The 16,451-nt window shown below is 37.1% G+C and overlaps 1 protein-coding gene across 4 annotated transcripts in view; it reads right to left on the reverse strand.

The window, feature by feature from the left end:
* LOC123867321 overlaps positions 1-15,097 on the reverse strand; it is a 62,797-nt gene extending 47,700 nt beyond the window's left edge. For all 4 annotated transcript variants that reach the window (XM_045909308.1, XM_045909307.1, XM_045909310.1 and 1 more), the window contains exon 1: positions 14,876-15,097. The gene's annotated coding sequence lies outside the window, so the exon portion shown is untranslated. The remainder of the gene's footprint in view (positions 1-14,875) is intronic.
* Positions 15,098-16,451: the final 1,354 nt, after the last annotated feature.

Below are 16,451 nucleotides of genomic sequence, written 5' to 3' on the forward strand. Positions count from 1 at the left end.
CGGCTATTTGAGCCTATCTTAAAATATCGAGTTTCGGTCGTCAGCGGATGTATTGATTGAGCAACGGATGCGCCATCGCTCTTCGTGATAGGCTCCATTCTAATTAGAGGCTCGCACTTTCGTCGCTTTGATGGGCCGATCGTAAGCTCGTGTACTTCACAATGTTCGCCTTTCAGCAAGTGATATTTAATTTGCTTAATATTGCACATAGCTCTGAAAATCTAGAGGTAGATAGTAGGTACGTCGTCTGTGGCATAGAACCCTGAATCTTTGAATAGCAAGTCAACGTTTTAACCACTAGATTATCACCGCTAACAGCTCCTTTTATATGCTCGTATATAAATCAAAACGCGGCGACCTAATATGGATATATTCGTTTGACGCGAAAGTTCGACGACTCAGCTATTTGAGTCTATCTAAAAATATTGGCACAGTTTCGGTCGTCAGCGGATGTATTGATTGAGCAACGGATGCGCCATCGCTCTTCGCGATAGGCTCCACTCTAATTAGAGGCTTACACTTTGACGCTTTGATAGGCCGATAGGAAACATTCGTGTTGGCAACTTTGCTCTCAAATACGTGAGAGTGTTTTTTCATCAAGCTTTTTTGAATAGGCCTTTGAATGTTAGATAGAAGTAGGCGTAACTTTGCGTAACTTTGAAACACAAGGAATAATACACTTAATTTGCTGTAACCCACCAAATTAGACAAATCTCTATGGTACAACGTGCAGCAAGCTATATGCAGCACTCGCCCTTCCACTGCCAAATATGCAAGTAAAGCAAGCCACTGAGAAAATAATACGCACCACGACCACAAATCTTGTGTGTATAATGAATAAATAAAATAAAACAAAATCATTTTATTACAGGTCAGGGATAGTTATATTTAGTATAAAACAGAAAAACAGGTTTTTATTGAATTTTAATTGTAGTATTCCCGATCCTGTAAAGCAGTGATAGCCTTAGAGATACAAAACTTTGTATATACAACTTATAAACAGACATGTGAACCAAAACTTCTAACAACACAATTTCTATGTAAACAAGCCCTCGAAGTTCTTGACTCTGAAACTCAAATTAAAGTAAAAGTAAAATGTTCTTTATTGTACACCATCAAGAAACATAATACATAGAGACTTAAAGTACCCAAATGAGTAAAACCATTGTAATATTATGTATGAGAACCGTACCAAAGACGCTAGGTATTATTTATTTATTTTTTCAGGCAACCTTTCGGGCAACTTTTTCAGGCACAAGATCATTTGAAAAATAGGCTGGAAATGTGTACACAAATGAAAAAGGAAAAAATATAAGGAAACACACAGAGATGCATAAAATGAATACCTAAATGGAAGGAATAGGATAGAATAGATTTTAATTAAAAGAACCACCAAGAAACTCAGTGGCTGCTCTTTTTAAATTTTCAATGTACAGTAATATTGTGCCTAAGGGCCGGCGCACATATGGCAGAGCGCAGCGCAGAGCATGCTCGCCAAGTTTTCTAATCGCGTGACACATTACGCGAATTTGTACCAGAGAATGCGCGAGCACGCGCGGGACTGCGCGCAGATTCGCGAGTATCCGCACGGATGCATAATTGGTTTTAGATATTATTTCAATGAGGACAATGTCCATAATATTTTGACTGTGACAAATGCTCTGCGCTGCGCTCCGCCATATTATGTGCGCCGGCCCTTACTGTACAAGTAATTGGAGCGCCATGCGAGTTACTGGAGCGAGTCCAATCCCCGCTTTTTTACTATTTTTATGTAGTGGAGTACCTATTAGTGCAGAATTACTATGAAAAATAAAGCCACTCTACATTTTATCGCGAAAACTGCCATCGTCTGTATTTTTACATAAACATATGGCGGGTGGAGGTAATAATTAAATTGTCATAACAGGTAACAGGGGGTTCTGGTTAGAGCTTGGCAGCGACTGGCACGGCCAGTGAGCTCAATAAAACTTATCTATTAAACGAGGGGCGACACCAACAGTGTAAAAATACATACAGAGAGTTTACCTTTATGTTTGCCTCGAACGAAGAATCAACACTTGACTGACGCGTACCTATACCCAAAAGAGACAAATAGAGGATGCTTCGAAATGCAGGGCTGCCAGATTTTTCAAAAAATTTGACTGTTACAGCCGATCACACAGCAATACACCCTAAAGTTGCCCAAGAGCTAGGACTCACGTCTCTCAAGAAAAAAAAAGTTTATTCTGCTGATTTCTGCTAATTGGTATCCTCACCAGTCTTGCTTCAGTGAAACCGTAGGATTGTTCGGCCTAGACGTCACTGTCGACCGACTGTATAAAGTTTTTAGGCTGTGCCAACAGCTTACCGCTTTCAGTCATTATCATTATCCTTGAGAAAGGACAATAGTGTAATTTAGGAAAAAGTGAAAACAAGATTTTCCATGTCTCCTACATGTCTTGTTCATAAAAACTAAGAGGTGCCATGAAGTTCTGGCAAAAAAGTTAAAGAAAGAAAGAAAAGTATTTATTTACATAGTTATTATACATAATACAACACTTTTAAAGCATGAATAACCAGGGGGGTTTTCCACCACTCGAGCATTTGCTCAGAGTAATATAAGCGCTAGGGTAACACTCATTGTCTCTGGTTAAGGTTCCAGCTTAGCATAATGCAGTAGGTATCTAATATGTCTCGTAATAAAATAATACAAGGGCACACATCGCTGAATTTCAGTCAGAACCAAATTACAGGTGTTTATATACCTATCACTTGCTTTAGTGTGCGAAGTCTGCCAATCCGCACTTGGTCAGCGTGGTGGACCGTGCCTTGTCCTTCTGAGACCCGTGCTCTGTATTGAGCTGGCATTGGGTTGATATGATGATGATGATGAATCTTACGCCTGTTATGACCGCGAACCACTGAGTCGCACAGGCAATCACTATGTTATTTTATATCTCCTTTATATGACGACTTCCCTGGTGCATTGGTAAGCGCTGTAGTCTTATTAACGGGTGGTCCCGGGTTCGAATCCCGGCAGAAAATTGGAACTTTGTAATTTCTTTTCTGGTCTGTTAGGAGGCTTCGGTCGTGGCTAGTTACCGGCAAAGCCGTGCCGCCAAGCGTTCCGGTACGATGCCGTGTAGAAACCAAAGGTTTAATAAAAACTGCCATACCTCGTCCAGGTTAGACTACATCACCACTTACCACCAGGTGAAATTGCAGTCAAGGGCTAACTTGTATCTGAATAAAAATAAATAATCTACAGCTATTACATCGTAGCTCCAATAGCTGGACAAAAACTTGTAAAATTCTAAATTCGTAACAAAAACGTTTTTACGAGTAACAAAATTGCTCCAAAACGTCATATTTACCGAGAGAGAAACAATAGAATTTTTTGCATACCTACCAGATGGCGAGACCTTTTATTCCTTTGTTCTTAAAGTTTAAAATTTTCACTTTGCAAATTGCAATAGGTTCACGTTTCACGAAAAAATAACTAAAGTATGTATGCTGTTTTCTACATACATTACTTTATACGTGTATTGCATATTACATTGTGTTTTATACAGGTCCTTGCAGGAAAATAAGATATTTTATTTTGTTACTAGATACTAAACGGATGAGCCAGAAAAGATAAAACACAGACAGACGGCTGATACACTTTCGTATTTATAATATTTATTAGTCGGAGATATTATACTACGCCTACACTACACGTTGTATGCCCTGAAAAAAAATTATATAATACTTACTATAATCTGCAACATCTCGCTTTCACTCTAAATCAATATGCCTAACCCTAAGCTTTATCGGACGGTGAATGCCCTACATCTATGAATTATTCCCATAGGAGGAATGTCTAAATGTATGTGCAAAAATACCTATTTCAACGCAAAAATATGGTATATAACTACATTTTTACGATATCCCATACGTACGTACATGTGCGAATACTTAAGGTGATTGTACACCACGTAAAACCGCAAATGCCGCAAGATCTACCAGAACTACTATAAGCGCAAAATATACTTGCTTTTATACACACTTTTTAAGGTTCCGTACCTTAAAAGGAAAAACGAACCCTTATAGGATCACTTTGTTGTCTGTCTGTCCGTCCGTCCGTCTATCCGTCGTGTGTATCTAGAAAACCTATATGGAACGTTTTATTATTATGCATAAAAATAAATAAAAATCTGTTTTAGAATGTACAGGTAAAACCCTTTCATGTGACACCCCACTTGGTATAGTTAACTTACTTTAAAAATTGATTTTTTTTTTAAATGACACCACAAATTCACGGTTTTCGGATTCATTCCTCTACTTGTGCTATAAGACCTAACTACTTGCCAAATTTCATGATTCTAGGTCGACGGGAAGTACCCTATAGGTTTTCTTGTCAGACACGACGGACGGACGGACAAACAGACAGACAGACATACAACAAAGTGATCCTATAAGGGTTCCGTTTTTTCCTTTTAAGGTACGGAACCCTAAAATTTGCGATTATTGCGGTTCTTACGCCTTTTGCTTGTCTTGCGTTCGTGTGCGACCTCTTTTACACCACAGTCCACAAGCAATCAAATACAAGACGTGGTTGGATCAATTTATGAAAACGGTCTTCGGTAGCCGAGTCGATGTGGAAAAGGGTCATTTGGTAAATTGGTTCGGGATTTTGGGAGGGAGCTTAGTACGACCTTTTTTGGGGGAGAAAAAATGCCTACGGACTTCTGCCTGCTGACAGGGTGTGTCCGACTCGCACGGACTTAAATAGCCTCCCCATGTCTTCCAAGGTGAGCACGGAACTGCGTGGCATTACTTCGTGCTGACGTTCTAAATCTCTAACTTCTTCTTTTCTTCTTTTCTCTCTCTTCTCTTCTTATCATTATATAGCCCTCAGCATTTGGCTATATCTTCGCCAGGCATCTTTGCTCGACAGCATGCGTGCTGTAAGGTTATGAGCATTCACACCCTCTGCGTCGGTCGATCCTAGCGCTTCTACCCTTAAGTCGGCACAACCAGGACATACAAAGATTGTGTGTATGGTTACGACTTAGTACGACCTGCGTATCTGCATTTGATGGCTTTTCCTTTAGCTCCTTTGGGAGCATGAAGCCTTAAGAATGTTCTCTGCGATAATATCACGTTATCGTGCGTGAGATCATGCTATTTCAGCCAACATTTACGGGCGGCTCATACATAAGAACGGTTAGAAATCAACGCTTGGTATTTTTTATGACTAATCAATATTTTTAAATAAGATATTTTTGATGCCCCGACGTCATTAGTTTTTCGTTTTCGTAATTTATTTACATACAAAGTTTTCTCTAAAAGTCGTATGTTTATTTTACTCGCTATGCACGAAACATTATTTTTTAAACGATTTTAACCTAAACCAGAACCATGAGAGCACTATTTTTAACCCCCGACCCAAAAAGAGGGGTGTTATTATAATTATTATGTAGGTATATTATTGTGTATAAGTGTGACATTTCTAGCTGTCGTTTTAATCTCTGCGATTAAAAAATAGATTTTAGTTACAAGGAATTTTCAAAATAAAAAACTTTATCATTGACAAAGCAAATTAATTTACCAACTTACGTGGATAGCACTACAAAAGTATTCCAAGAAAAACGTGTAGGTAAGTTTCAAACTTTTATGTAACAGTTACTGGACTTAGCTGTTGCTGTATAGCTGTTGTATATGTATAGTTTGTCCAAGTAATATTATTTGTTCAGAATGCTGTAACTTTGTACCAAACACGTCGGGGTAGTAAACTCGTTAACTCGTTGCCAGTTAATATAAATGGGGGTAACTTGTCAAAGCTGCAGCGCCTATTGCAACAGTTTGACAGACAACATTTTGAACCTGAAGGCTTTGAGTTCATTATGTGTTTGTGGCCTAATTAGGTAGAATACTTTTCTCAAGTTTTACCCAAATACTGCACGTATGCACTTACAGCACTAATTCAAATGGCTTGGTTCTTTTGAGTCTCGTTTTGATCTCCATGTTATCTAGAAGCCTCACAGCCTTCAAATTAACACCATGGTGATGTTGGTGAGCTTCTATGTATTTCTGTATGATTTTGTTTACAACCCCTATCTAGTTAAATAAAGTGAGGGTAGATATTTACGTAAGTAACTACTTTCGTATGCCAAAGACGTTCCAGAGATTACACTTGAAGCTTCGTTAATGACTTTATTTACTCGCTTCTGATATAAACGAGGGTCGTTAGATGTCAGCGGAGTCGGCTTTTAACGCCAGATCCGTTCTAACTTCGTCATTAACCGGGATATGATGTGAAACTAGATTTAACTTTAACTTAAACTTAGGCTGAATATGAAATTAGCTCAGATAACGATGATGTTGGTGCAATAAAATTTTTTACTAATTTTATAATATAATATAACTAATATTATAAATATTATTATAATTAAACCGCATGGTTATAGGTTTTTTATCCTGTTCCTGCCTGAGCTCTTTATAACCTATCTCCATTCCAAATTTCAGCCTAATCCGTATTGTAGTTTTTGCGTGAAAAAGTACAAACACACACACACACACACAAAAACACTCGCGCGCACGCACGCATGCACACGCACACGCACACACACACACACACACGAGCGCACACACACAAAAATTCTTTCGCCTGTATAAAAATATAAACTCAATAATGTTATTAGAATAAATCTAATTTACTTAAAAAATTAATTTGAGCTGATGTAACATTTTGTCAACAAATTCAGACATCCGAGCCATTTTAAGTTGGTCTGTTTTAGGAATATTAAATTCTGTATCTGGACTAATTGCTTTTTCTTGTTAGTCTGCTCTGTTTCGGATGCCATTTGTATTGTAGTCAGATTTCTTTAATTGTTGTTTCAGAGAATTCATCTATCACTTTCGGTTAAAGTTTTTTGGTAGTTCTGTATTAGTTCTGCGTCTTTTTGTTATTATTATTTTAATTATTTCACACTGTGTAATACCACATATCGTAATCGATACTTTATATCTTTGTTTGGTGAATATAAAAATAGACAAGTGTAAATTAAAAATTTATAACACCGCCCACAAGTGAAGGTTACAGTAACAAGAAAAGAGCTGATAACTTTCAAACGGCTGAACCAATTTTCTTGGATTATAGCTAAGAACACTCTCGATCAAGCCACCTTTCAAACAAAAAAACTAAATTATAATCGGTACATTAGTTTAGGAGCTACGATGCCACAGACAGATAGACAGATACACAGACGTCAAACTTATTACACCCCTCTTTTTGGGTCGGAGGTTAATAAATATGAAGGAAAATACCAAATAGCAGGTGAAATAGAGTGTACTTTTTCACAAAGTTATAGAGATAAATTGAATTCTGAAAACAGACATAGACTACTTTTGTCCCGAAAAATCAAAGAGTTCCTACGAGATTTTAAAGGCATATCCTTTTAACCGATTCTGAGGTACAAAGCTGGCATCCCCGGAAAGGACATGAGCTACCTATTCATACGGAAAATCAAAGAGTTTCCATGGAATTTTCAAAACATAAATCCGAGCGAGCAAAATCTGGGCATCATCTAGAAAAAAAATCTGAAGCCTAATAGAAGTTAAATTAAAATAAGTATGTTTGCCGTTTAGATTGAATAGAAATTGGACCTTTACATTATCAATTCGGGATTCTTTACGCGTACCTAATATTAAGGTTAGCAGCTCTCCAGTAAACTACGAGTATGTACAATTTCCAAAAAGGTAAAGCTGCATACGTGATCTGCCTACATATCTCTTTTAACTTTGCCGCATTTGCCGAAACGCCTGTCTAAAGAGGGGTCTCTCCGTCACTCGATCCATACAAACGTAGTTCGTCTCTCATTTGAATACTGACCATGGAATTTTGTAGAAACGTTCCGGGAACTAATATCTATGGCTGTGGTTTTCCAGATTTCCGTTAAAATATTCGGTTTCAAAGTTACGCGGTCTTAAAAATTCACATACAAATCTTTGATCGCCTGTAATTTTAAAACTACATATTTTTAGAAAAATCTAAAACGATTACGATTGTATGGAGTAAGTGACGGAGAGAGTCCTGAATAAGCACTCCCAAGCATACCTACTCCATACAAACTGATTCTGGTAAAGTTGATGTTATTCAAATTCAAAAGATTTCATATAAGTAGATAATATAATAATAAATATTATAACAATTTATGAATATCTTTAATATTAATAACTTGTTGGCCTACCTATTCCATAGATAAAATATATGAATGTCTTATATAAGAATATTGAGTGGATAATATTTAAACGAGAATCGAAATAATTTATTAGGTATGGAGCGCGCTACAAGTATACTCCTCTACAGATATAATGAAAGTTGGAAGTGGATATGTACTAGGTAATAACTGAACCACTAATCATGGATATGAGAAATAATAATCATTCTTGCACTAATTCAGCACTCAATCACAGAATTATAAATCATGAAATGTCGTGAACATTGAGGTTGGAGCCATCCTTTGTCGCGAACAAAGGCTTAACTACTCATTGTCCTTCAATTCAGCCATCTTTGGCAATTTCCGCGAAGGCCAGTCGAACTTGCGTGCTGGTGAGACTACGAAACTTTGTGTATAAAACTTAGAATAACCACTCTACCTAATATCTATAATAATACTCGTATATTATACCCGGTATAAAACTTGCCGATTTAACGTACCTAATTTAATGAGGTTACTGTTATTATTTTACTGACTGTAACTAAAATTACGAGACAAGGAAAGAATCGATAAAAATTATATATTTATAAAGCTTACACTAAAAGTGAATTTCATTATTTTCTATGCAGTAAGTATTTAAAAAAATCATGAAGAAAGTTAGAAAAACTATTAACTAGCCTGAACAAAAAAATGCTTAATAATATAATCAATTCAAAGTATTATTTCCCCAGCTTCCAATACAGGAAAACTTTTAACATAAGTTTGAAGAGGTGAAGTTTTTTTATTTAAAAAACACATAACGTGTATGATAGTTTTAAGTTCGAAAGCTCTTGTAATAGTTTATTTGAATAATAATCTTTCTATTTCTGACCACTTTCTTAAGATACATACATACATAAGATACATTTAAAAAAAACATAGTCAAGAGTAGATTATACCTGGGTTGAGCCTAACATTAACTTATGCACTGGTAGGACTTCGTCTGTGTTGGTGTTAGCTGGCGGGCGTGCTCAGCCTTTTTAGAGTGAAGAGAAAGAAAGAAAGAAAGAAAGAATGAAAGCGCTCTAAGGGGGTGCCGTGCGTATGTCGTCGAGCGCCGGCACAGACGGGGTCCATATTTGTATAGTTTAACTAACTTGTTACAAATAACTACAAAATTGACATTGGCTAATCTTTGTAAAGCCAGACGAGGAGAGAAAAAAAACCTATGTACTTAGTCCTAAAGATTTAGTTCACGCACCAAAAAAGGCCCAGTATATTTCAAACATCACGCAGTATAAATACTATTTTCCATTTGGCAGAAGCCACGGCGATTCCTGCCAAACGACTGCTAGCGCATTTTCGCAGGAGTCGCAAAGGATGATGCAATAAAAAATTAAATGGCGCAAAAGAGTTGATTAATGGCGTATTTTACTAAGGGTGGTCTAGATTCCTACTCTGATTCTGCAAAATATATTTGACAAGTGCAGATTTTTTTTATTGCGTGATAAAAGTTTGCGTTTGATAACAATAATGAGATGAAGTCTATCTAGGACCTAGGTTGGAGTGTGCTCGCCTAGAAGATGTCTATTCACTCTTGCTTTTAATATATGACCTTCCATATTATGTACTTGTATTATCTTTAGATCTTATCGGAAAGTCCTTGAGTGGAGACCGCGATTAAGCAAACGTAGTGTGGGACGCCCTCCAGCACGATGGACCGATGATATTAAGCGGCTGGCGGGAAGTGGCTGGATGAGGAAGGCTGAGGACCGGGTGTGGTGGCGCTCTTTACGGAAGGCCTATGTCCAGCAGTGGACCTCCACAGGCTGATGATGATGATGATGATGATTATCTTTAGCCTGATTGTAAACACGATATAATTAGCATCGAACATGTTAGTTCATGTAGTTTGTTAAATATACGTCTTGTACACTGCCCTAGTTCTCACAGACCAGTGGAATGCCAGTTGGCGCTCTGCCAACGGCCAATGTTCGGGCGCTTAAGGATGTAATACTAAAATCGCCATTTGGGGAACAAAGATGGTCATTCTTCCAAATAATTGCCGTCATTAAAAAAACCAGCAATCTTCAATTTTTTTTAATTCATAAACTATCTTAATCTCATAAGATTATTTGTATATAGGTATTTTCGCATTTATCACACTTAATATTATAAAGGTGAAAGTTTGTGTTGTTGTGTAAATGTGTATATGTTTGTTACTCTTTCACGCAAAAACTACTAGACGGATTTAGCTGAAATTTTAAACGGAGATAGATCATAACCTGGATTAACACATTGGCTACTTTTTATCCCAAAAAGTTTAAGAGTTTCAACGGGATTTTTTTTAAACCTATATCCACGCGAACGAAGTCGCGAGCATCAGCTAGTATCTAATAATATTAAGAACTACTTAGGTACCTACTTAGATGATGCCCACAACTTCGTCCGTATGGACTTAGGTTTTAACAATCCCGTTGAAATCCTTGATTTTCCTGGATAAAAGTAAGCCTATGTCACTCTCCAAGTCTTTAACCATACAGTGCAAAAAATCACATCAATCTATTGTTCCATTTCGACATGATTGAAGGACAAACCAGCAAACAAACACTTTTGCATTTATAATATGGGCAGTAACCACACTTCACAACTAATATTATAAAGGCGAAAGTTTGTGTGTGTGTATGTTTGTTACTCCTTCCGCAAAAACCACTGGACGGATTTGGCTGAAATTCGGAATGGAGATAGATAATATCCTGGATTAGCACATGTAAACCAAAGAGTTCCCACGGGATTTCGAAAAACCTAAATCCACGCGGACGAAGTCGCGGGCGTCAGCTAGTGGGTGATAAAAATACACAGCATGAAAGGCAAACAACTACCTACAAGAATCTACATAAAACTCATCAAGATTAAAGAAAATGTGAATATTAGTGGAGGAAATCGTAATGTTGCAGGCAATGCAGAGTCCACACGCCACTGCCGTTAACATTTTCAAAGCGCCAGTAGGCTTAGTATGAGATTATTCTTTTCACCAACGTTGATACAATTCGAGAGTCAGACAAATAACGTCAAAGTCAAATGGGCCATAAAATTCTCGATTAAGGACCGATTTTTCAATCGTCAAATAACTTTTATGTGAGGAATTTTGACGTTTTGTCAGATTTCCTTTAAAAAAATAAGTTATTTGACAATTATTAGCTAAAAGTTATTTGACAATTGAAAAATCAGTCCTTAAAGTGAAAAAATTCAGTACCATCAATTTTAATATCGCAACGTTTCCGCTTGGAGTGCTGGCTGTAGATATTTGGACAACCTTGAAAATTAAAACAAGGCAGTTAAGGGATATTTTACTTTTGCGTTGAAGTGTTTTAACTCTCGAATACTATCAACGTTGCTGAGATCTAAAATCTTATACTAAGCCTACCGATTTAATATTTAACAATGAGAGTCGACTAGTAACAGCTGGCAACGACTCGCTAAGGATAAGATGAAGTTTTCATGACCTTTCTATGACGCAGTAAGTTATCCCGCGGGTATATTTCTCTGGTTTTCAGTTCTCTGTACTCCTCAGTGCTTATAAAGACCAAAATCTTCCAACAATACATGTTGCCGATGATGATGGGTCTCATCACTCATAAAAAAGCTCAGGCTGAGATCTATAGGGTGAACTTTGACTCTGACTCTGATAAAACGAGACAGCGTTATACCGCTGGCATAAACCTGTCTCGTTTTAATTGAAACTAAGGTCTAAGCAAAGTCAAGAGCTAGAGCACACTTTGATTTTGCTAATTTTATTGTGTTTCCTATCAATTACAATCCGGATATCTTTAAACAAGAGTGAATAGGCACCTTCTAGGTAAACGCGTCCCATCTTAGACCACATCATCACTTTCCATCAGGTGTAATTGTGGTCAAGCCAAGCGCTTGACTATAGTTAGTAAAAAAAAATAAAAAAAAATTAGATTTCAACCTCAGAGTCACTCAGCGGTCAATGAAGAGAGCTATCTATGCTTGGCGTTTCTCTATGATAAAATCAGAAATGAGAAAATCCGTAGAAGAACCAGAGTAATCGACAATCGATATACGAGTAACTTAATGGGTTGCGAAACTGAAGTGATATAATATGTAGGATACATAGTTCAACAAGATAAAGCTAAACAGCACTAAAACCCGACTAAGTACCTACGAGTACTTCCCGCGAACTGGCGATACTTAGTAAAATTGTTTGTCGCTCGGTGTATTTTAACATTGCACTATATTCTATTCATATTTATGAACTCAGAATTTTTTCCTCTTTCATTTGATATCCCACTTGATACAATAGCAAAAAAAATTTTTGGAGACCCACACACTTTTTTGGATGTACCATTCGTCGATTTTTTCGCATAAAAAGTAGTCTATGTCACCCGAATAACGATAACATACCTACATACATACATATTTACATACATAGACTGCTAAAATCGTAACCCTTCCTTTTGGCTTTGCCGTAGACGGGTAAAAAGCCGATAGACATTGGAGTCCCAACTCCCAAGGTAGGTACTATATGGTGAAGTCACACCGAAAAACGCAGCGTTGGAACCGACCCTAGGTAACACAAAGAGTTCTCACGAGATTTTTAAAACCTAATTGAAGATGACATGGTAGGCACGGTCTAGTATAGGTAGGTATATAGAGACAATAAATTAATGATCGAGGTAAAATACACCAAGAACTACATTCATGTAGAATCAAAACTTATTCCATAAAATACATAAACTTCTATAGAAATCTCTGCATTGTACGAATTACTATCACTACCAGGAAAAGATCAATTTCCTGCCCAAACACAAATGTATGCGCTGAAAGTGTATGTGTTGGGCAAAGAAAGCTAATGGCGACCTTCGAATTTGACAGCTGCGGAAAACTTCCAAGCTTCCTATCTCTCATAATATGTACCTACCTAATGTTATCCATACTAATATTATAAATGCAAAAGTGTGTCTGTCTGTTTGTTTGTCTGTCTGCTACGTTTTCACGGTCCAACAGTTTAACCAGTTTTGATGAAATTTAGTACAGAGTTAGCTTACATCCCGGGTAACAGGTTGGCAATCGCAGGTCTAGCGTACCTACTTGCATTAGTAGATACAGGTCAGTGATCGTTCGGCATAAAAATTGGGTACAGCCATAAACTCAAATAAACAACAAAAATCTTGAGACATTTCTTGAGTCATTCCGTATGAGAATCAGTATAAAGATTACCTAAATTAAGAAGCAAGTTAAAAAGGAAACGGCAATAAAAGATAAATAGGAAACACCAATGAAATTCTTATTCACAGAATAACTTGACCTTTGCAGTTTTAATGAAGATAGTATGACAATGACATGATTTTACATCAGCTACAGCTCAAACACAAATTAAACGGCTTTTCACCGAAAATATGATGCGTTTCCAAGATTTAGTGCTTGACTGCAATTTCAAAAACTGGCCGATTACGAAGAAGCTGCATCAATCATTGCTACAATCTCATTCATTGTGATTGACTGAATTTATGGTATAGATGTTGCGACATGCATTTCAGCCAATAGCGAGAGAGTATCAGCCAATCAGAGGTGATAGAGATCGTCACATTGTAGCTGTCTAACTACGGCAGTAGCCTCCCTAGTGGTAAGTGATAATGGAGCCTATGATGGTACCATGCTAAGAAGGGGTAGGTATGGTGGTTATATTAAACCCACCTTAATCGGTTTCTACGCGGCATCGTAAGGGAACGTTAAATCTATTGGGAGTACGGCCTTGCCGTTAAGTGGTTACTACAGACTTCCGTCAAAAACAGGACCAAAGCCAATTTTGAAATCCCAATCTAGAATTTGGATTTCAAAATTGGCTTATCGTCTATCGATAGTTGAAACTAGGACCTCCCACTTATAAGACCACAGGACACTACTGCGTCTAGGAGGTCTAAATATGCTATTACTGAGCGAATGTACCTATATAATATTTTTTTTTAATACCTACTGGGAGCTCTTTCACAAGTTAAGATTCTAAAAACTTATGAAAAAGCTCTCAGTATTTTTAGCTTAGGTTAATCTAGTCAGATACACTAGATACATTACTGACTGATAGGAAAATTTAAATTACGAATGATGTGGGATCTCCTAAAAATAGTAGCCTGAAATTCGGTAGACATCTTACTTTTATATAAAGCTTTCAAAATCAAACGCGAAATAGGTGGAATGTTGAAAGCTGAAAGACACGTTTAAATACCCAACATTTATAAATTTATTTTACTTATTACCTAATTGATAAATGTAGCATTGCAAAATAATAACAAAAGGTTTGTGCTTTTGTTATTATGCACTTTGGAATTATTTTCAAAACATGTATATTATGTTAAATGTGTCCCCCAGAACACATCTTGGGAACGCTTAAATATTTAGTATAATATAGCCTTGGACAAAATCATAAGCTTAAAATAAATAGGTATAGAACTAAGATAAAAGAAATCTGTTCTTTTTCTTAGTAGTCGTTACGCGTATCTTAAAGGTAAGCTTTACTTGTACTTGTAGCTACACAAACGAAGTCGCGAATAAATTCTAGTCAATACTTACATAAACTTAAACGATTTTTTGAAAAGTGGATTTCCTTATAAAACTACTACTATAAAACTACTAATACCAGCACCCTTAGTTTACTAACAAACAAAAAAAAGAAAATGCTGAAAACTCACCCTGTCATTCCGTCGCACAAAGGAAAACTGAACTACCCAGGCTTATGCCACGCTGTATCGAACCTTATTCCCTTCTGCCACATGTGTCAAAATCCCCTGCACCTATTGCCACACTGTCACTAATAGTTAATTTTTACTCATTTATACTGGAAAAATGCAAAATGTGAAAACGCGGGCGCGGTTTGGGAGCTCCGGCCGCGGACTACGGCGTCTCGAGAATAGGGATGGGGAAGGATTATATCGATATAGGGGTTAAAGCTATGGGTTGTCTCTAGCTGTGTTGGGTGTCTCTCTGAGGGACACCGAAAGATACGTAGAAATCCGTAGGAGAACATACAGAATTAGTCAGGATTACATCGACTAAATACGTAAGCATAGTCGCAAAAATTAATACTTATAATGGAAATCACTCATATAGTTTAAACGTTAAAGCATACAGAACATAGAGAAGAGTGGTTTTTTGGTAGAAAACGATCAGAATCTGAAAGTCTACTTGATGAGCAGAAAAAATCAAGATGGCTGGATCTGTTGGTCCATATTATGTGACGAATATTAAAAAGTGTAGAAGTAAGGAAATATGTACTATGACTTGGATATGGTTTTTTGCAAGATTTGTTATGTATGGAAGATTTTTCAGTTTGCCGCTAGGAAGTCCAAGATGGTGAAGCTCAACGGCCCCCGGGTACCCAAAGGTGGCTAACGGTGCCCAACGGTGGGCAATGGTGCCAACGATGCTCAATGGTGCCAATAGTACCCAACGGTGCTCAACGTTACCCAAAGGTGCCCAACAGTCATCAACAGTTGTTAAAGTGGACCCCTCTTCCTCACAGCGACCTCTAGGCGGTCCGCTAAAGCAGATAGACGCACCTTACTAGTTTATATTATTATAGACGGTGACAGTATCGGTAATGACTAGTGATGTCTTTACAGCGAATAGTATGTGTACCTATAGCAGCCGTTATATCGCTTTGTCTTCCGCTAGTAGAGTTAGTAATATTATCAGTTCCTGCATCGATAAAACAATCAGCTACGAGTATTTTCGCATCACTACCAAATGGAGTAGACATGCGCATTGCACCCAGACGTATACCCCAAATACTGTCTCAACGCTTTGCGGTAAATTATACATTCGAGCAAAGCTTATAGGTTTTGGGAAATTTTATAATTTAGAACAATGTATAATTTAGTAGGACGGTTGTAAGTGCTTTGAGATTTAGTAAAGCTAAGCAGTGTTATGTGGTCATTGACTTTGTTAAGGATTTTGTGAGTGGTTAACCTAATAATGTCTTTATAATTCGGTTATGTGTTTTGTTTTGATAAAAACGCTTTATCGTCGTACCAGAGTGATGACCAAAATATTAGGAAATCAGGATATTTGTCACAGGTAATTTTGTATTGGTATTTTTAATTTATATCATGTCTGTAGTTAAGAATGGCTGCACCGAATTCGATAAAGTTTATAGACAGTAAAAAGTAAAAAAGAGAACCACTTGTGAGAAACGCGTAAGAAACGCAATTAGCCAAGTGGTTTAGACCTTCCGGAGTTAGGTTTTTTACTTGTATTGTGATTTTATTT

The sequence above is a fragment of the Maniola jurtina genome, chromosome 8 (genome assembly GCF_905333055.1).
Source record: "Maniola jurtina chromosome 8, ilManJurt1.1, whole genome shotgun sequence".
NCBI classification, from domain to species: domain Eukaryota; kingdom Metazoa; phylum Arthropoda; class Insecta; order Lepidoptera; family Nymphalidae; genus Maniola; species Maniola jurtina.